This window comes from Eucalyptus grandis, chromosome 2 (genome assembly GCF_016545825.1).
Source record: "Eucalyptus grandis isolate ANBG69807.140 chromosome 2, ASM1654582v1, whole genome shotgun sequence".
Taxonomy (NCBI): domain Eukaryota; kingdom Viridiplantae; phylum Streptophyta; class Magnoliopsida; order Myrtales; family Myrtaceae; genus Eucalyptus; species Eucalyptus grandis.
Genome location: NC_052613.1, coordinates 40,164,968 through 40,185,354, shown reverse-complemented (window position 1 = coordinate 40,185,354; position 20,387 = coordinate 40,164,968). Strand labels below are relative to the sequence as shown.

Below are 20,387 nucleotides of genomic sequence, written 5' to 3'. Positions count from 1 at the left end.
GAGGATCCAAAAATAATGTCATCAACATATATTTGAACAAGTAAAAAGTTTTTGTTTTCCTTTTTGATAAACAAAGTAGTATCTACTTTACCTTTGACAAAACCATTTTGTAATAAAAACTTACTTAGTCTGTCGTACCAAGCTCGAGGTGCTTGCTTTAGACCATACTGAGCCTTTTCGGTCCGAAGACGAGTCCGGCTTCTTTGGGTCTTCAAATCCGGGCGGTTGTTCCACATAAACTTCCTCATGGATAAATCCATTTAGGAAAGCACTTTTGACGTCCATTTGGAATAACCTGAAATTTTTGTAACAAGCAAACGCAAGTAATAGACGAATAGCTTCTAACCTTGCAACGGGTGCGTAAGTCTCGTCATAGTCTATTCCTTCTTCTTGCGTATACCCTTTGGCCACGAGTCTTGCTTTGTTTCGTACGACTTTTCCTTTTCGTTCATTTTGTTCCCGAATACCCATTTGGTTCCAATAACGAGTTTTACCTTTTGGTTTAGATGTCAATTCCCGGACATCATTGATTTTGAACTGTCTAAGCTCTTCTTGCATAGCTTCGATCCAAATTTTCATCGATAAAGCTTCTTCTATGCTTTTTGGTTCAATTTCGAGATGAGAGCCACAAGACTAGATTCTTCATGCCTTTTTGATCTGTGCGGATTCCTTCATTAAGTTCGCCAATAATAAGATCTTTGGGATGACCGGATTTGTGCTTCCGCTTACCGGGTTGATGATCTCTTTCTTTATTTGATTCTCCATGAGCGTCTTGATGATGGACTTCCAGAATCTGAGATGCTTCTTGAGATGTAGACATTTGAAGATCTAGAGCGGATTCAGTCTCTTCGTACTGAGTCTGGCCGGATTCATCTTGCACTGAGTCTTGGAATTTGACATTCATTGATTCTTCCACAGACTGGCTTTTTTTGTTGTAGACTTCGTAGGCTTTGCTCGATGTAGAATATCCAAGGAAGATGCCTTCATCTGATCTTTCTTCAAACTTACCAACTCGATCATTTGCATTTTTCAAAATAAAGCATTTGCAACCGAACACATGAAAGTATGAAACAATAGGCTTCTTACCTTTGAACAATTCATAGGGGTTTTGTCAAGAATAGGTCTTAGAAAGACTCTATTTATAATATAGCAAGCGCTGAAAAAAACAGCCCAAAATCGTGAAGAAATTTTACTTTCAATTAAAAGTGTTCTAGCCATTTCTTGAAGAGATCTATTCTTTCTTTCCACAACTCCATTTTGCTCTGAGTATACGGAGAGGAAAACATGTGATTAACACCAGTTTATCACGAATCTCGTAAAATCTTGATTTTCAAATTCACTTCCATGATCTGTTCTTATACTAGAAATAGCACATCCTTTTTCATTTTGAACCTTTTAGCAAACTTTTCAAAGTACGAAAAGGTTTCGATTTATTTGCAAGAAAATATACCTGTGTAAAACGAGAGTAATCATCTACAATTACTAGACAATATTTCTTACCTCCAATGCTCGGGTTCTTGTTGGTCCGAAGAGATCCATATGAAGCAACTGTATTACATGATTAGTAGATACATGATTTATTTGCTTAAATGAATTTCTTACCTCGTTTCCCGAATGCATGGAGTGCATAAGTCGACTTTTGGTATGGCGGTTTAGGTAGACCTCGAACAAGCTGTTTTGAAGAGATTTTGGCTAATTGCTTCTTGTTGATATGGCCAAGTTTTCTGTGCCATAGAATTGCTTCATCTTGAATTGAGATTAAGCATTGTTCTTCATTTGGCTTTACATCAAGGAGGTAGATGTTTCCATGCCTTCGACCCATGAAAGACTGAGTCGAATCTTTGCTAATTCCAGAACATATGCCTTCTTGAAAGAAGATCTTGTAACCAGTATCACACAATTGGCTAATGCTTTGAGTAGATTGTAGTTGAGTCCTTCCACTAGAGAGACATTGCTTATTGTGAGATTTCCAATTTTCGCAATTCAATCCCACAATACTTCCTTTGCTATTTCCTCCGAATGAAACTTTTCCACCATTTACTTTAATAAGCTTTATGAAACATTTTGAGTCTCTGTCATGTGTCTTGAGCATCCGCTGTCAAGATACCACTTTACCTTCTTTTTGACAGAGACCTGCATTCAAAAAAGAGTCTCAAGCTTTCTTTAGTACCCAAATTTTCTTGGGTCCTTTCGTGTTAGTAGGATGAGCATTATTAGGCCATACTCTCTTAACAGACTTCCAAACCATAGGACACTCTTTTTCAAAATGATCCCGACGGTTACACTTAGAACACCTTAAAGCATTTCGACCTACAGGGCTTTACAAAAACTCTTTTGAAATGATTTTTATAAGCCTCTCGATGGTCTTTTCTTAATTCTTTCTTTTACTTTCGGAAAATCAATCAAAGGGATTGTTTCAGCTGTCATACCTAGACCCGACTTATTAAAGTAAGGTCTTTGGATTGAAAGGACTTTTTCAAGTTTTTCGGACCACTATTGAAAATTTCTTTGAAATATTTGATAAATCAGTTTTTAAGAAAGCATTTTCTTTTGAAAGATTGTCTTTACTTTCTTTAAGAGTAGAAACATTCAAGTCTAAATTTTTTACCTTTTCTTCTAAAATGTTTTCCTTTTGTTTTAAAACTGAGTTTTCCTTTTTAAGTTCGGAAATCCTTTTAAGAGAAGTCTTAAGACTAAAACATAACTCATCAATATATTTAGAGACTTTGACAGGGATTTTATAATCACTTACCTCAAATTCACTGTCTGAGTCTGATCCAGTCCGAGTCGATTGCGCCATTAGACACGGGTTGGCATATTCCTCATCACTCTCTTCACACTCGTATCGCTCCGAGGTTTCGGCTTTAAGAGCTTTTCAAATTTCTCAGCTTTTCCTCTTTTCTTTTTTCGAAGAGGACAGGTTGGGTCGATGTGTCCCTTCTTTTTACATTCGAAGCAAACTACTTCTTTGTTTGGTTCCTCATCATCAACAGACTTGGTCTGCTGTGTCTCGAGAACTTTGTTTCTTTGGGATGAACCTTCTGCCTTTTCTATTCAGTTTTCTGAATCTTCTTATCATGAGGGCGAGCTCCTCATCATCCATATCATCTTCAGAATCTGCATCATCGAATCATCATTTGATTTTAGTGCAATAGATTTCTTACCTCTTGGATCTTCGTCTTCATTAATTCGTTCCACTTCGTAAGACCAAGAGTTCCAATCGCCCGTCTACGATAATGGCATGATTCTTTGCGTCTCTCTTATTGAAGTCTTTATATGATTCCAATCCTTGGAGAGTCCACGTAGAAGCTTGTTCACCTTCATGGGATCAGAAATTTTTTGTCCTTGGTTCTCAAGACCATTGACAATATCTGTAAAACGACTAAACATGTCGGTTATAGATTCTCCTGGTTTCATTTTGAAGGATTCATATTGACCAAGAAGAATGTTAATTCTGGTCTCCTTCACTCGATCCGTCCCTTCATAAGTGATATGTAACTGTCCCAGACTTCTTTTCTGTGACACAAGAAGATATTCTGTTATATTCAGTTGGTGACAAAGCACAATATAAAGAATAAATTGCTTTAGCATCGAGTGCTTGTCTCTTGTTTATTTCTTCTTGAGACATTCCGCTGGTTTCAACGGTTTCTTTTCCTCTTTCAAAGTGATTGATGCAGCAGCGGAGTGATTCCTTTTTCCACTACGTCCCATTCCGGAGGATCCTTTGATCGTAGGAAAGCTTTCATCTTGTTCTTCCAGATGTTGTAATCCTTTCCATCGAAGTAGGGAGGTCTGGTATTGCTTTGCCCCTCCATCAGCCCCTGCTAGCATACTAGCCATGGATCTTTTACTCAAGTAAAACACTTCAAACAGAGTAAGAACACGGGCTCGATACCAATTGAAATAGCTAGTACGAGTACCTAGAGGGGGGTGAATAGGTATATAAAAAAAAATTTCTCGAAGCTTGCACGATATTTAAACAATTAGAGAATTTGCAACAGTTAAAAATTCAATCGCAAGACGAGTAAGGGAAAGAGAGAATTGAACACTCGGTTTATAGTGGTTCGGCTTGATTCAAGCCTACGTCCACTCTTCTCGCACCGATGCCGATTGGCTGGATTCCACTATGATCAAAGAGTTGTTACGTGTTGATCTTCCTTGATTTCTAGGTGTAGATGATCTACCACACTCGCTCAAGGCGTTACCAAGTATAAACACTCTCTGTGTACAATTTCGCTCGCCCTCAACTAACAATCAAGGATCTTCGGACTGGAATTTTTCTATCGATCACACACTTAAAACAACTAGAACGTCTTCCTTTTATACTCCTTCATGCCATCATAGCCGTTGGCACTTACAAAGGAATTCCTCCAATCTACCCATTGGACGGAATCAATCAAGAAGATCATCCGAGCTATTTAAGGAATCGATGATAGCCCATCAATCTGTTCGCCCATACAATCGGGATCTCGGTTTCAAGAATAGAATAATCCAAGATTATTTCGTGACCATCGGATCTTCAATTGATCTTAGATAAGAATTAAAGAATCCGAAATGATTATCCAACCAAAGAATCTATTCCGAGGGATAGAATCAAATCCTCAACCATAAACCTCGACTTTGGATTTCCTTCAACACTTTGGATTAGAAAGACTGTCAGTGAGAATAATTTTGAGTCTTGAGTCTTGAGTCTTGAGTCTTGAGTCTTGAGATAACAAAGTCTTGAGACTATAAATTCTTGAGACTTTAACTATCGATATCCAGACTTAGACTGATAGAAATGTTTTGTCACTTCAAAATATTCTCGAAAGATTTCTCCAACAATTGACAGCTTTACGAAGGAGGTCCTTTAGAGCCGGGATGTATAATCTTTCATTGCAGAAGATAATGTTATTTCTTACTTTCCAAATGAGATAACATAAGGCACCAAAGGCAAAGCGAGCCAAGGATTGGTGGAAGGATGCATCAGAAAGGTGTTCAGTAACCCATAAAAGATTGTCATTCCAAGCAAGATTCCTCCAAGGATTAGATGTAATATGTTTGTAGTTACAAATCTAACAATTGAAAGAATAATTGCACTAGAAGCTTTAAAACTTATCGCGAAAGTGCAATTGAATTATAAAACTTTCAATAAGTACAGTCAATTCTAAGAGATTTTTGCTTTTTAGTGTTTCCTCTATTTTCTTCTCCCCAAATTTGAGCTTGCTTAAAGGTTAATTAACTTGATTAATGGATTCTTGCAGAGTGATCCAATGGCAGCTGTGTTTTTGAGGAAAAGAGATGGGATGTTTCAGGAACTTGGGAGGATCAGACGTTATATTGAGTAGGTTGGATCCCCCATGGATTGAAAAGATGCATTTAGCTCATCAGTTTGACTGTTCGGCTTTTAGTTATGGATTGAAAAGAACTTATATGCTACATACTTTTACTATGGTTATAAATCGACTTAATTTTTGGTTATTTCCTGAAGATGGAATATAGAACAATAGATGCTCATCTCTTTTCTTACCTTTGATGTTGGACGATCTTATGTTTGGTAGGAATTCGAATGTGATTTGGCAATTTAGTAACTATGACTTGCAATTTCCCTTGCAATCAGGCTTATTGAGGAAGTATATACTAGTTCATTCAGATTACTTGGGTTTACATTTGCCTTTTATCGATCCAATTTGAGAAAGAAGAAATGTCAATGGTATCTCTGATCGGGAGGTTTCCTTGCAGACGTCAAAGCTGATGGACCAAGAGACTCCAGGAGAAGGTAATTGTGCGCGGTCTAAAGCCTTTAGCTTACGTTAACTCTTATGACTAAAAAAGATATATGTCCATTTCTCTTAACACAATTGTTAGTGAAATCTAGAATTAGCTAATTAATGTGATACATTTACGGAAATTTTATGACATTATGAGGAGTGGTGGTTGATAACTCCTGATTATTTAGCATGGCATCATGCCATCCAATTTTGATTGGTGCACATGATCTACTCTTTTTGATTGACCATGACCATCTTTTGAAAATTAGGGTATTACAATTGCTCCGTTCCTTTTCACTCCAAATACCCAATGTAAGGCTTTCTTTATGGCTCGCCTCACATGTGCACTAAATATACTCCTCTCACAAGTGAGTCTATTGAACCAAGGCCAAAGGTTGCCATTTGATACATGATCTTCGCTTTTGCTCGATAGATATGTTCTCTTGGAACAAGTGTGTGGTTAACTTTGCTGGTGCTCCGTTTGACTATTCTTGCTCTGTTTCGATTTGTTTTGTCATGAACACTATGTACTTATGATTTTTTTTTAGTAATGAATACAATTTTCTTTTGAATTAAAATAAAGAGAAGTCATGTTGTGATAAATCATGAAGATGAGCCATGTTGTAATAAATGTTTTAAGATGAGTCATGATGTTGTAATAAGTGTTAGAGTCCTTGTGTTGTATTAATTGTAAGTCATAGGCGTGAATCGCATGTTTACAAAAGGCACTGGTTTTTGTCTGTCTTTCAATTTCATTGATAGCAGAAGAGCCTGACTCTATGGGGGCGCTAGCACTTGACTAATAGAATATCAAGTCAAAGGGCCTGAAAAACATAATAGGCTGCTACCATAGGCTCACTTTGCTTCTTCAAGCTCCGCCCCTTATTGAAGACTAAAGTGGCATTAATATGCTTGCGTTACCAATGATGCAATCTTGCTTATCTTTTCTTTCCCTTATGCATAAAAAGGCAGACTAGCCTTAAGCAATCAAGCGTTTGTGTGCTTAAACAGTTTTCCCTTTTTCTCTTCAAATTTCCATTACATATTATAAATCTTAGAATAATAAGCTAGGATATATCTTGATGGCATGCTCTGCGCTCGCCTTCATGAAGATTTTGTGCATAAGAAATTGAGGCAATAAAGCCTTATGTTTGAAGTGAGGGTGTAGATGGATGTTAAAAATCGATCCCAACATTTTTACATACCCCTTTTATGGTGGCAACTCCTAAATGAATTAAATTGCATGTTTAATTAATTAAATCAAAATCTTAAAGTTGCCATTGGTATGACCTTGTAATAGTCTATGATAAATGTTCCTTTGTGATTCATTAGTTTTCTTTTAATGGTTCACATCTGAAAATGTCACGATAAATCCGAAGATCAAGTTCTTGATAGACCATAGAACTACCGAAATTTAACAAACCCTTAATCACAATTTTTTTCCTCCAATACAATTATTTGTTGCATCAAATCTCCAATGTTGGATAATAGAATAGACGACCTGTCACTATAAATTATTCGAGTTTCACACAGACACATGTCCAGAAGCTTGATCTTATTGTCCTAGGAGAAGAACGCTAACGACAACGGAAACGAAATGCTCGCAGTGTCCTATTAAAGGGAGATTTCCACGTTTACCGGGAGAGTGATTTCTGCGTCCTCAGGACCACGACGAAAGTAGAAAAGGAAACTACGGATTACAACCGCGACGACAACTATGCCGACGATGACCCATCCCAGAGTATCCCACCACGAAATGTTCTCGTCGTCGGACGAGACCGAATTCGGGACAAATGAAGAGGGGAAGCACGGGCAACCTGAAAAATTCTGTGGACAGTTATAGTTCTCCATCAAGAAAGTCCTGCGTAGTTAAAAGCAAGCGATGAGTTCACAAACATTTTTTTGAAGCATCAATTCACACAAGAAAAGAAGTAGTTGTTCAAAAGGAGGGTGCTTTATTAGAAAAGAAACACTATTTTGATCACATAAATCCAGAAGATTATATGACGCGAGCGTGAGAACGAGATGATTGAAAATGGAATGAAGTAGGATATAGTATAAACCGAAGAGTCAAAGGGGGTGCTTGCGTGTACCTCATCAAGAAGAACCGAGGCGTGTGGTGTTATTGGTATTATTCTTATACTACCAGCAAAGAAGTGCAATTTTTCATTAGGTGACCTCTCATTATAATGGCTCTCTTCTGTCCTCCACTATTGGTGGCGGCTTTTGGTATGGAAAACTGGTCGACATTAACATGACGCTGGTCATTTTACGTGACACCACCGGCATTGAAATGGATAATTTTTATTTGTGATTTCGGTGTCCAAGTTACAATGCAAATATGGAATATAGGCTGATTCAAGCACATAAGCTTTAGTTCATGTCCATTTCGACACTTAGTTAATTTTCTTAGTTTTTCTTTTTGTGTCTTAAAATATTAAAAAAATTAAAAATTATTTTTAGGGGTGCATTTTAGGTACCATGCACGCTCACAAATGGATGTGTTTTCTTAATATCGCACTGCACTTTATATTGCATTTTTTAGATTTATTTTTCACATGCGACAATTCATTTTAGGAATGTAATTTATTTAGTAGATGGTCATGACATGTCATTCATTCACTTTCCTATTTGAGCATCAGGCAACTCTTGGAGAGCTTACATCGACTTTACATTTATAGCTCACGGGGCTTTGTCCGGGGCCTTAATAACCAGGTTTTGCTTAATTTTGCCTGATACCACTCGTGTCCTTTATTTTTCTTGTCATTTATTTCTTTTATTAGCTTTCTATTGTAATTGCTTGCTTGTTTATTTTTGTTACTTGAGTGACTATGCATAATCACTTTTTATATGTTTAGAGAATTTAAGGAATAAAAATTGGTGAACTTCGCATGTAAATTGTTTTCATACTAAAAGATCTAATGCAACTAAATCGATTGGTGAATCTTTAGTTCATAAGAGTGAAATGTACTTCCGCATCTTACTTGGATTGCTAATTTATTTATCATAAGTTAGTGGCATCTCCAAGATAATTGCATAATTGGATTGAAAAATCAAATTACAATTCATAGGACTTAGAAGTGCCCATGCTAAGTGTAGACGATCTATCATTATGCATCATTCAATTACCCCGCATGGTAATATGTTTAATTGATGACAACACGGATCACACGGATAGCACGACGGCTGCCAATGTATCTGATGACAACATGAATCACATGGATCACACGGATCACAACAGCGCGGTGGCGGCAGTGGCGGTGGCGGCGGCGGCGGCGGCGGAGGAGGTGTCGTTGGCGGCCTTATATTTGAAATCCATATCATTTTCAATGGAGTGGTGGTTCTATCCCGACCACGGCGATTTTTTATAACAACACCGGTGGCTACGACGGCAACAACGATGACCGCGCTGACGGTGATCCACCTCGTAGTCTCCCGGCACACAGAAATCTCGCTTTCCAAAGATACAGAAACCGGAACGTCCCCTGCCGATGGAGGAGGGAAGTACTGGAAACCCGGGCAATCTTGTGGACAGTTACTGCTCTCCATCAGGAAAACCCTCTTGCAGTTCAATGCAAGCGGTGAGTCTACAAACATTTTTGGAAGCATCATTCATACCGAAAAAATTAGATGGTCCCTTATTAGAAAAGGAACACTTTTTTTTTTCATGATAGATCGGGAAGATTATATGACTTGAGCGCGAGATCAAGATAATTGAAGATGGAATTAGCGAGACCTAATATAATAAATTTAAGAGTCGAATAAGGTGCTTGCACGTACCTTTGCCAGAATAAACTGAGCAAACTTGGGACTGATGTTATAGCTACAATCCTACACAGCTTGCAAAGAAATGTGAATTCCACTGGGCGGTGGCCTCTCGTTATAATGGTTCACTACAATGTGCTTGGGCCCGCTCGTCAACAACTTTTTTGGCTTTTTTAAAGTGAGGAAGGGATGATTGAAAAACATGACAAAAGAGTTGGGGAAATTATTGGAAGTTTGTTTGTAAAACAAATAAAGATTACATACATTGTCCTGCTTTTTTTTTTTTTTTGCTTCTACTACAGTGCTACAATATTATGCTACAGTACCAAATAGTGCCAAACAGTATATAAACAGTTGCTACAATGCTTTGGGTGAAATTTTTTGTCTTTTCACGTGGGTCTTCTGCCTTTTTTGTTTTGTCTTGAATAATCTTCTAGCAGAGTCTTGATTTACTTATTATGCCTATAAATAGGCTCTTCAGTTTTGTTGTCTGAGTCATCTGAGTCTTCTCCATATTTTTGCCTTCGATATTCTTGAGCATTCTTTCAATTTCCGGACCTTCAAGATTTTCAATGTTTGAATCATCTAGAGACTAGTATGAGCTAGATGGGATGTTAGAAGGATTAAGAGTACATTTTTTTGGATATTGTTGCTTGAACATCTCAAGGTGCTATTCTACTTCAATTGTTTCGGTCAGCCTTTCTCTTGGATGATTGGGGAGAACTCGTAGGAGCAATGGAAGAACACGCTAGAATATCAGGTTGGGGTAGATACCCAAGTTAGAGTGATGAATCTTTTTATCAAGACCTAGACTGAGTGCAAATTGTAGCTCACCATAATCAAAAGGATCTTGTGACAATGGACCTCCCCATGGATCTTATGATGATGAGCTTAATCCTATGAATTTGCTAATGACTCAGAAGTGTTCGGTACATCAATCCATAGTATCTCTTTAAGCAAGTGTCACGGCCAAGAGGTTTCCGAAGATGAAGGACCGTGCCGGTGATGCGGTGGACCTCCTACGCTTGCTGGGATTCCCGAAAAGTCTCCTTTCAGAGTTTTTCAAGGGCAGGTGAAATTGTCATTGAGCCGTATTCTAGAAGACTCTAGCTTTATTTATGTCGGTAGATGGTAGTTGACATTAATGTCGGTAGTTGAGGCGGTGCAATCTTGTCCGCCGGATAAATTCTAGATCAATGAATCTAATCTGAGGGCCTTGAGTATAAGAAGGGGTACCCTCCCCCTCATTTAAAACCATTCAATCATTTCAGCAATACAAAGCTCATTTCTTTCCAAAACCCCTCTCTTTAGAAACTCTCTCTCTATGATCCGAGTGTGCGAGCGAGTGAGTGTTTGATCGAGCAAAGCTTGGCTTAGGTGATCCAAAAGAGCCTGAGTCGCCGCATGGTCACGATCCCAATTGATCGGCCCGTGACAAGCATAAATCATTGGATGCGTTATGTGATAGTCATCAGGATGATCCCAAGAAACAGGGACATCTTCTGTTTGCCATGTCTTTGGTGGAATGATCTGATTACTGATTACGTTGGCATAATATCCTCTGCAATTCTCGATACTATCGAGGATAAGCTGAGATTTTACAATGGAGTGTTGTCCTCTACAATTCTCGATATTGTCGAGGATAAGCTAAGATTTTACAATGGAGTGTTGCAAAAATCTCATTTGAAGCAAGTTGGGGCTTATATGTGGATACTCCAACATTTACCAGATTTTTACATATATTTTCAATGGGTCGAATAGATACCCATGGCCTAAAAAATAAAATGATCCTATAGAGATCTAGGTTAGGCTTGCATGCTCTGAATTGGGCTTGAAAAAAATACTTTTCAATGCACCTAATGGTTTAAACCAACTAAGCATTTTCTTAAGACATTTACACTTGGTTTGACCTTCAATGATTTTGCCGATTATAAGGGGCATCTTGGTTGTTGGAAACTTAATGACAATAGTATAAAGATTAAATAAATCTCAATAAAACCACTTGAGCTTTTCTAGAAATTCTTCTTTTGGGAAGGAAGTAAGAAGATGAATAAATGGATATTTCAAGTGCAATCCATTTGGCCTGAGGAGAAGACTACCGTATTCACGAAAGATGTGAAAGTGATATTGCCACATAAATCTTCCAAGATTTTCGACAAGGACATTATCTTGGATGAGCTTAGGGATTTTTGGTGGGCATGAATTTGAAGGCTATTTGGGCTTGATTTCTCGGGCCTTGAAATAGCTTCTTGCATTTCTTATCACATATATGTTTATGGACATGGTGGCTGCAAATTCTTTTGGTCTAGATAGAAAATTGGTAAGTACATTTTTTTCCCCGCAATATACTCGGTCTCAAAGGGATACTTTGAAAATGATTCTGCCCATCTAAGAAGCTGTGGATGTGAAATTTGCTTATGCTTGAACTTCAACATTTGAAAGAATGAAGACAATCCATTTCCACAAGAAAATGATGTCCTATAAGATGGAATTCAAATTTCTTGATACCATATTTTACCATCAAGATTTCCTTAAACATAGAGTGGTAGTGCATTTATGCCCGTGTGAATTTTCAAATCTTGTGTCCAAAAACTCGTCGTTTTCTATCGATTTCTTCAAAAATAATAGTAGCTCAATATTCATCACTAGCATCTGTTTGCAGCACTCTTTTTCCTGTAGAAGGGATTTGCAATGGAGGAAGATGCTGCAAAATTTCCTTAAGCCTACATATAGATTTTGTCTATTGTGGTCCCCATAGAGGAGCGTCTTTTTTTGAGCATTTGTTGTAATGGACTTACAAACTCTGTTATTTTTGGAACAAAGTCGCAAAATAAGACAATTGTTAGGGAAATCCCTTATGATGTTTTGAAGATGACAAAATAAATTAAAGGCTACTAACATGTTTAATGATTAAGTAATAGACCATGCAGATGATAGAACATGTAAAGGATATTGTCAAAGTCAAAAGACTGCTAGAAGACTGAACGTAACACATGTCCAAAGTATATTTTGAAGATTTCCAAACTTCTGTGTTAAAGTCTGAAGACTGCCAAACTTTAGTGTCAAAGTCTGTTTTACATCAAAAGTCTATTCATTCTGACAAATTCTAGACTGTACGTGAATGAAGAACCAGAAGACAGACTCTATGCTGAAGCTGAACCAGAAGATAGACTTTATGCTGAAGCTGAACTTATTTAGACTGTGTTCAGACCTTAAAGCTAAAACTGTTCAGAAGCAGAATATATTTAGACCCAGATTGTAAAGTCTATTGCACTAAGACTCAGATTGTAAAGTCTATTGCTATCAGACTTTACATCCAGATTCGACATAACGTAACTCAAGCCCAATCATATAACATCTAATGATCTAGTTTGGATTCCACATCAAGATTGATTTGATTGACGATTGTATATTGAAGACACGAACTTCTATACGAAGAAGCTTTACTTATGGAAACCAAGATTCTGTTTGTATGGGCGATCGGAATCAACTTGGGATTCTACCTTTGTCACTCAACGGCTACCAAATCTTCTAGATACAAAGCTGTCCAATGGGTATATTGGAAGACGATCCTCAAGATACTGTCCAACGGCTAGTTTGGAAGTGAAGGAGTATTTAAGGAGATGAAGGACCGATGAGCAAGTAAGAGACGGAGCGTAGAATTTAGAATTCCAAAGTCTGAGTGACCTTCGATCATACACTTGTCTCTTGTGAGCTTAAACGTTTGTGATCGTGAGAGAAATACCAAAAGAGTGACTTAGTGAGATAGTGTGATCTACTACTAAGTGTTTGCACTCGAAGTTGTAATCTCTTGTTGATTGCATAGTGGAATCCAGCCAAGAAGGCTGTTAGCGTGGGAAAGTGGACGTAGGCTTGGATTAAGCCGAGCCGCTATAAACCTTGTGTTCTTATTCTCTTCATTAACTCATTTATTTTGCTCGAAGTTTATTTTATTCTGCATATATTTGCCAAGGTTTATTTTAAACACTTATTCACCCCCTCTAGGTGTTCATACTAGCACTTTCAACAATCACCAAATCAACTTCAGACAAAAACAAAAGTCGAGAATTGAAACCTCAAGTTTAGAAGGACTAGGGACTAAAAGTCACTAAACTAAAAGCTCAACCTCTAGAGAATGGAATTGCAAATGTCACGTGACTGAATCATTTAAGTTCCAAAACCTATTGAAGATTACGTTGAAATTGATGCATCATGTGAGCCTTTCACAATAACACAAGAAGAGCCCCTAAAATGGACCTCCTTACAACTATTATACAAAAAGTAACAGACCACCCTCACCATCAAACCAACCCAGCAATAAAAAACTCTCAAGTGTCCATACCGTGGCCTTTTCATGCACTCATGCAACTCTATAGATTAAAATGGCCATGTTAGCACAGGGACTTTGCTAGTTCTTCATCCAACCGACTTAACTCTAGGCAACACCATTAAATTTTGGGACTTGTATCATTGAAAACTTGGTCCATCCTTTGTCTTTTTGGGTACTGTTTCACCATTGTAATAACAATCTACAAGACATTCTCTCAAACTCAAGACAATTGCAGGTAATTCTCGACAACAACAACAATTGCTGCAATTGTAGTATTCAATAGATACTATGTGATGGTAAAAAATTCATTCAAGCTTAGCTACATCGTTTATAATACATGCTGAAGCTAATATGATATCTTCAATTAGAAGGACTTGCAAGAAATCGACTATATGAAACAGAATGAATTGAAACACGATTGTATATAACCTTATCAAAAAGCATTTTTTGCAAGAACTACCCCTACACTCAGGTGAAAGAACAAGAAAACGACACCATCCTCGCCATCAACACGCATAAATTTGCCATTGCGACCACGAAAAATAAATGAACATAAATAATCCAACTTATATCTAAATCCCATCAATTATATCTAAGCAAGTTCACTTAAAATGCCATAAATTATATATAAGCAAGTTAGCAATAGCTCTGTAGCACAGATAAAAAGCTCCTGAAAATATTATGACATGGCATGCACCCCTCAAATAATGATTACCTCAGCTAGCGGGTTGTGTTTGAGCGCTTCGACCTGCAGAATTCAAGCCGAATTAAAGCAATGAGTTTGCAGAATTCAAAAAGTATTTTCTGCAGAGAGCATTGTCTGTCTTAGGTGCTGCAAATATAAGGTTTTTATCTGTAATATTTTCTCCCCGTCTCTGACCTATGAACCATTGTATGGAAAAAGGTTCCTATTCCTTTGGAGTGCGCGCGAACATGCTCTCCTAGGGCGAGGCAAGTCTCAGTCACCGCTACTTTTGGTTTCATACCCAGTTAAGTGGGCCCCATGCTACCCAAGGTCAAGGACAAGAAGCAAAATTGAGTTTTTGCCCCTTCCTGAAAAGCTTCAAGGAAATTTTAAGAAAAAGTAATGGTCATAAACGAACCAGAAAAAGAGACAACCTTTTTGTAAAATTTCAGATTTAACGGAGGTAGGACGATATTCAGGAAAAAATTCTTAAACTAATTACATTAGTACCAATTTAAACGTAAATCTTTTAATTGAACCAATTTAGTCATAAATCTTTTCATGTTGGTATCAATTCAGTTCTCCGGCTAATTTAGATAAGAGATTATTAATGTAGACGCCGACCGTCCTATGTAGCACAGTTGGTGCGGACGTAGACATTTTAATAATTTTTTATTTTTTGAATCTTTAAAATAATTTTTTCCCTTCCCTCTACTTTGCTATTTCTTTTGCCGGTGGCCATCGCTAGCCACCAACCATAGCCATGGTTGGCAGGGGCTGCCTCGCTTGGGTCGCCCTTGCCAACCACAAGCAATGTTTGGCCTCACTAAGTTGCCCTTGGGTGAGAGCAAGCATTGGTCGTCTAGGTATGGCTAAGCGAGGGGCCCTCGCCAGATCTGGCAATCGACCATGCCCAAGCGAGGCTCACTAGGCCTTGCCCTCACCCACGTGAGCCTCGACAAGGCCAACCCTCATTTAGGGGAGGCATGGCAAGGCCACCCTAGCCTAGGTGATGGTCGGCCTCACTAGATTTGGTGAGGGGCCCTCGAGTGGCTGTACCTAGATGACTGGTGCTCGCCCTCGCCTAGGGGTAGCTCGGCGAGGCCGACCATCACCTATGACTAGTGAGGGCGACCCAGGCGAGGCCAGCCCTCATCGACCATTGTTGTGGCTGGTGGCTAGTGATGGCCACCAACAAAATGAAAAAACAAAGACGAGGGAGAGGAAAAAAAAATTATTTTGAAAATTCAAAAAATATTAATATATTATTAAAAATGTCTGTTGACATCTAAATTTCACCTAAATTAATTTAAAGTAGCATTAAAGGTTAGGAATTAGTCACAATGAATTATTAAAAGAAAAAGAAAGAAAGAGTTATTTTTTTATTTATTTAAAAAAACGAAAAATGGTCGGGTCGGGCCGAATTCGGCCTTGGCCTGACCCAACCCATTCCTTCCTTCTTCTCTTCTGCTGGTCTTCGCTCGAAGACTTGCAAAACTTGCAGAGAACATAAAGGATGAGCAGTAGTAGAGAGCAAGGGGATCGGTGGTAGGCGAGCAACGTGATCCGCGGGTTTGGGGGCAATTTGGCTGGCAAGCTAGCAGCTACAGAGGCCATGCGCACTTGCTGGCTAAGCATAAAACCGAAGGAGAGGATAGAGAACAAAAAAAATCGACACCACAGAAACACCAAGAGGAGAGCACCGAGAGAAACACGAAGAGAGACCCAACATAGAGAGAAACACATAGAGGAGGAGAGGAGCAAGGGTCACCACTGCCATTGATCACTGTCGCCCAGTTGCCACCGGTTAGCCACTGACCACCATTGTAATCCTCAAAGCCCAGAACACAGAGAAGGCAAGAGTAGAGAGGACCAGAGAGAACCGGAAGGGAACGGGAGAGGAGGTGATGCGTCTTTGAGGCACCACCATCACCGACGCGCCTTTGGGTCGTTGCTTCTGCCGCTAACGAGTCTCCAAGCCACCACTGCTGCTGTCAACGTATCTCTGAGCCATCATTCCCGCAAGAACCCAAGTAGGCACTTTTTCGAGCAATTGGAGTGCGTCTTCGAAAGTGTGTCGGCTGGAGCTCATCCCGACTAGTTTCGGGCGAGCTCCAGCCACCACCTTGCCCCCGTTATTTTGCTTGCTATTCTAGTGTGTATTGTTGAAGATTCGGATGTGCGTTCGGGCTCTAGCCGAGCTGAAATCTCTTAATGCCATTAGTGCACCCCACCTGTTTGTCGAAATGCTAAAATGAAAACTAGACACCATCCCAAGTCTCAAACCATTTTTTTGGTCACTGGAATGCCGCCGTGTCCCAGCCCGAGGCCAGACTGTCCCCCTTGCCTAGCCCTAGTGGTGCCGTCGCTAGCGTTCGCCATCTAAATACCCCTAGTCGCGACTTAGTAATCACGACCTAGGGGTGTAGGATGAGTGGGCCAGATCACACATCTAGCCCACTCGGCTCTTGATTATACTCAAGTTCCCGGGCCCCAGTAAGGTAATAGAGGCCCGACCAGAGGCGATCGGGCCTAGCCTCGACCAGAGGCGATCAGGCCTAGCCCCACCAGGCTAGACTCAACCCACCCCAAGTAAGGCTGTAGAGGCCCGACCAGAGGCAGTCGAGCCTAGCCCAACCAGGCTGGATCCAACCCACCCTAATCGAACTGGGTTCGATCCGATCGGAATCAGATCATACCGGACCCGACCCGGTTCGCCCATTTTTAAAAATTAAATATTAATTTAAAAAAATCAAAATAATAATAAAAAAAAAAAATTAAAAAAAATTAATTGAATTTAAAAAAAACTTTCGAAAATTAAAAAATGGTAAGGTTTGGTTAGGAATTGCTATGTATTGCCTTTTTGTGTAATTAGGCCTTTATTTGCTCGTATATTTATTATATTATGTGTTTAATTTGCATGTCTAATTATATTTAGTTGCATGTGTTTAATTTTACAGCAATTAGGATTTTTATAGCTAAGATTGTTACTTTAATGATTGCGCACCCGCATGATTACTTCACATGTTAATGAATAGGTATAAAATCAATCCAAATTGCCTGACAAAAATCATTTCTCTTAAAATGAACAAGATTAGGTACCGAAATGGCACTAATTTGTCAATTAGTGTAATCAAGTCCCTAACCCTAGATTCTCTGATTGCGTAGGAAGCGAGGTATACTCCCATACCTTACTTGGTTTCTAGCCAACCCCAATAGGTTAGTGGCGACTTCTTTTGTGCAAAAATTCCTAAAAAATATCCCAATGTCACGCGGGATATGGGCTTGGGAGAGCCCATGCCTAATCATGAGCATTAGGCCCGTCCTTTAGGCAATACCCCTAAACATGTTCTCTCCCCCCGAGGGTAGGTTAGGATAGCTTGGAGACTTCACTGGGGACTTGGTTTTAAACCTTAGAGGACTTAGGCCAAAATTGATCTTGTTCAAAAATATTATTGCTTGGTAGTGAGGATCCGAAGTACATCCCTAACGGGTTAGTTGGTTAATGTTCATGCTTAATGGGAGGTATAAGAGGGAGTGATTGCTAACCCTTGTTTTGCAAGGGGTGTAGGAATGAATAGTTTATTTATGCATGAAGTGCCGATTTGCTTATCAATTGTCATGCTTGTGTCCCATGCATTGCACTACACCATAGCACACATAACCTGCCGCCGGACTTGGGCCACATAGGATCACCTAGGATGGTGTTAAGGTGGATACCACTTCGACTACAACCGTGTAGTACGAGTCACCCACCTTAACTCCAAAATTTCTTTCTTCATGTCAAAAGTACCCACCTCGGTCTACAACCGCATGACATGAGTCGGTTCTTTGACAAAGCCAGAGTCATGGATAACCCGATCTAGCTGCAACCTTGCTGGTTTAGTCCGGTGATCCCATGGCTCTATTTTGAGCCATTTAGAGTAGAAATTGAACCACCATCTATGTGTATGTCTATGTCATTGGCTTTGCTACTTAATGAGATGGGTGAGATTTTCTAATTCTCTCTTTCGTAATTTACTTATTCGCTTTCCTTTTTTGGTCGGTTCATGGAAAATTAGGTTGATTGTAACTATGAGTAGTATATGATGGGGATACCCGAGCTTCATATCATTGCTTACCCGAAAGTCGAGCTTCGCACATGGTGGGATAGACTAGACCCGACTGGCCATGATTGGGTGCGATCCTATGTCGGACAATTACTTCCTCTCTTAGAAATAGAAACTCATTATGATGTTGTACGAGCGTTGGCGCATGTTTGGTGTCCCAAGACTTGCACGTTCATGTTCGAAGACCACGAGCTCACTCCCACCTTGGAAGAATATGGCATAGCCATTAGGAAGCCCTTAGTGTCGGAGTTAGTTAGCTTGCTTGTAGGAATTGAACACACTGTGACTTTATCCGAGTTCCTTAGAATTAAGGGAGAGGACGTGAGAAAAGTTTTGAAAGCCAATCGCAAAGCCTACCCGTTTTCATTCCTAAATGAGTTTTTTCAAAACGCCTCATCTTTCCAAAAGAATAGAATCTTCCTATTAGCTTTCTTCGGGTTCATGATATTCCCACATCGTAGGAACGCTATTAATCCCTTCGTGGCATGGGTAGTTCGTGAGGTGTGTATGGGAAGGGGTTTTGTTAATGCCATTCTGACTGAAACTTTTCTTTCCCTTACCCGCTTTAAAGAAAACAAAGACAAGGTTTTTCATGCCCCTCTTGAACTTTTGCAAATTTGGTTCTTTTCTCACGTTAAGGGGTTTGGTGGCTTGATGATTGTAAACGACATCTCTGACTCTAGCCACCCTATCCTGAAGTTTAAAGATAGGAAGACATTTGCCCCTGATTATCATTATTCTGAGTGGTTAGTTTTCATGACCAACCCTAGACCTGAAGATTTCCAATGGCATGCCAAATGGCTCCGAGTTCAAGAAGCGTGGTTCGTATGTAGGCTTATTGGACCTGTTCCTTTGTTGGGAATTACCAGAGTCACTGAGTATTACCCGACCCGGGTCGCCTGCCAGTTCCAAGAGGTTCAACAACTTCCACTAACGATTTAAGAAGACCCGCTTAGGTTAGATTTCCCTGACAAATGCCAAGATCACGAAGACTCCGTCGCGTTAGTCAAGTCAATGTGGGATATGTGCCACCCCCGGAAGCTGATATGGCTTGAAGAGGAGTTGGAAGGACAAGAGAAGACCTACTATGCCTAGATGGAATACATCCTTAGGCATAAAATTCCAAAGAGCCTATGCTCGAAAGTTCCCGACGTGCCATTAAAGACCACCCACCGAGCCAAGATCAAACGCCTCAAAAGGAAGCTCAAAGAAGCTGAGGAATGTGCCTTGAAGTTGACCTAAGTCAGTGGGGCTATCACGAGTGGGAGCTGTCATCGTTAGTTGGATTGAGTCAAGTGCGATATGTAATGGGCCCATGCCCACATATGTTACCATGTTAAAGAATTTGTCTCGTGTTGCATTATCGGGAGATAAGAGTCATGATTAGCTTCATTGTTTAAATGTTAAAGAATTTGTCTCGTGTCACATTATCGGGAGATAAGAGTCATGATTAGCTTCGTTTTTTAAGGGTTCTCCCTCATATTTTCTCCTGCGTTATGTAGCAACCTTGCTTTCTTGGGGCGATTAGATCTTTGTCATGGACCAACTATCTAATCATTACTTCATGCTTATATATGCCTATTTATCCTTGTTCAGGTATTAACCGATCGATTGTCTTCTACTGATCATCGACACAGCCAAGCGGAGATCGCCGATTCGCACACGCGCGAAAGTCAAAGTGGAGAATGAGGACACCAACATGCGCATGGCCAAGATGGAAGACCAGCTAGCTCAACTCACCTCAATGA

At 39.6% G+C, this 20,387-nt stretch overlaps 3 long non-coding RNA genes across 3 annotated transcripts; 1 reads left to right on the top strand and 2 right to left on the bottom strand.

The window, feature by feature from the left end:
- The first annotated feature begins 4,848 nt into the window (after nt 1-4,848).
- Nucleotides 4,849-5,595, top strand: LOC108956529. Its single transcript, XR_005548274.1, has 2 exons — nt 4,849-5,031; nt 5,244-5,595. It is a non-coding gene; the product is annotated as an uncharacterized LOC108956529 (long non-coding RNA).
- A 1,573-nt stretch (nt 5,596-7,168) lies between these two features.
- LOC108956527 lies at nt 7,169-7,961 on the bottom strand. The gene is made up of 2 exons (XR_001982731.2): nt 7,844-7,961; nt 7,169-7,611 (listed from the first exon to the last, which is right to left on the bottom strand). It is a non-coding gene; the product is annotated as an uncharacterized LOC108956527 (long non-coding RNA).
- An 811-nt stretch (nt 7,962-8,772) lies between these two features.
- Nucleotides 8,773-9,674, bottom strand: LOC108956528. The gene is made up of 2 exons (XR_001982732.2): nt 9,531-9,674; nt 8,773-9,337 (listed from the first exon to the last, which is right to left on the bottom strand). It is a non-coding gene; the product is annotated as an uncharacterized LOC108956528 (long non-coding RNA).
- Between the last annotated feature and the right edge of the window lie 10,713 nt (nt 9,675-20,387).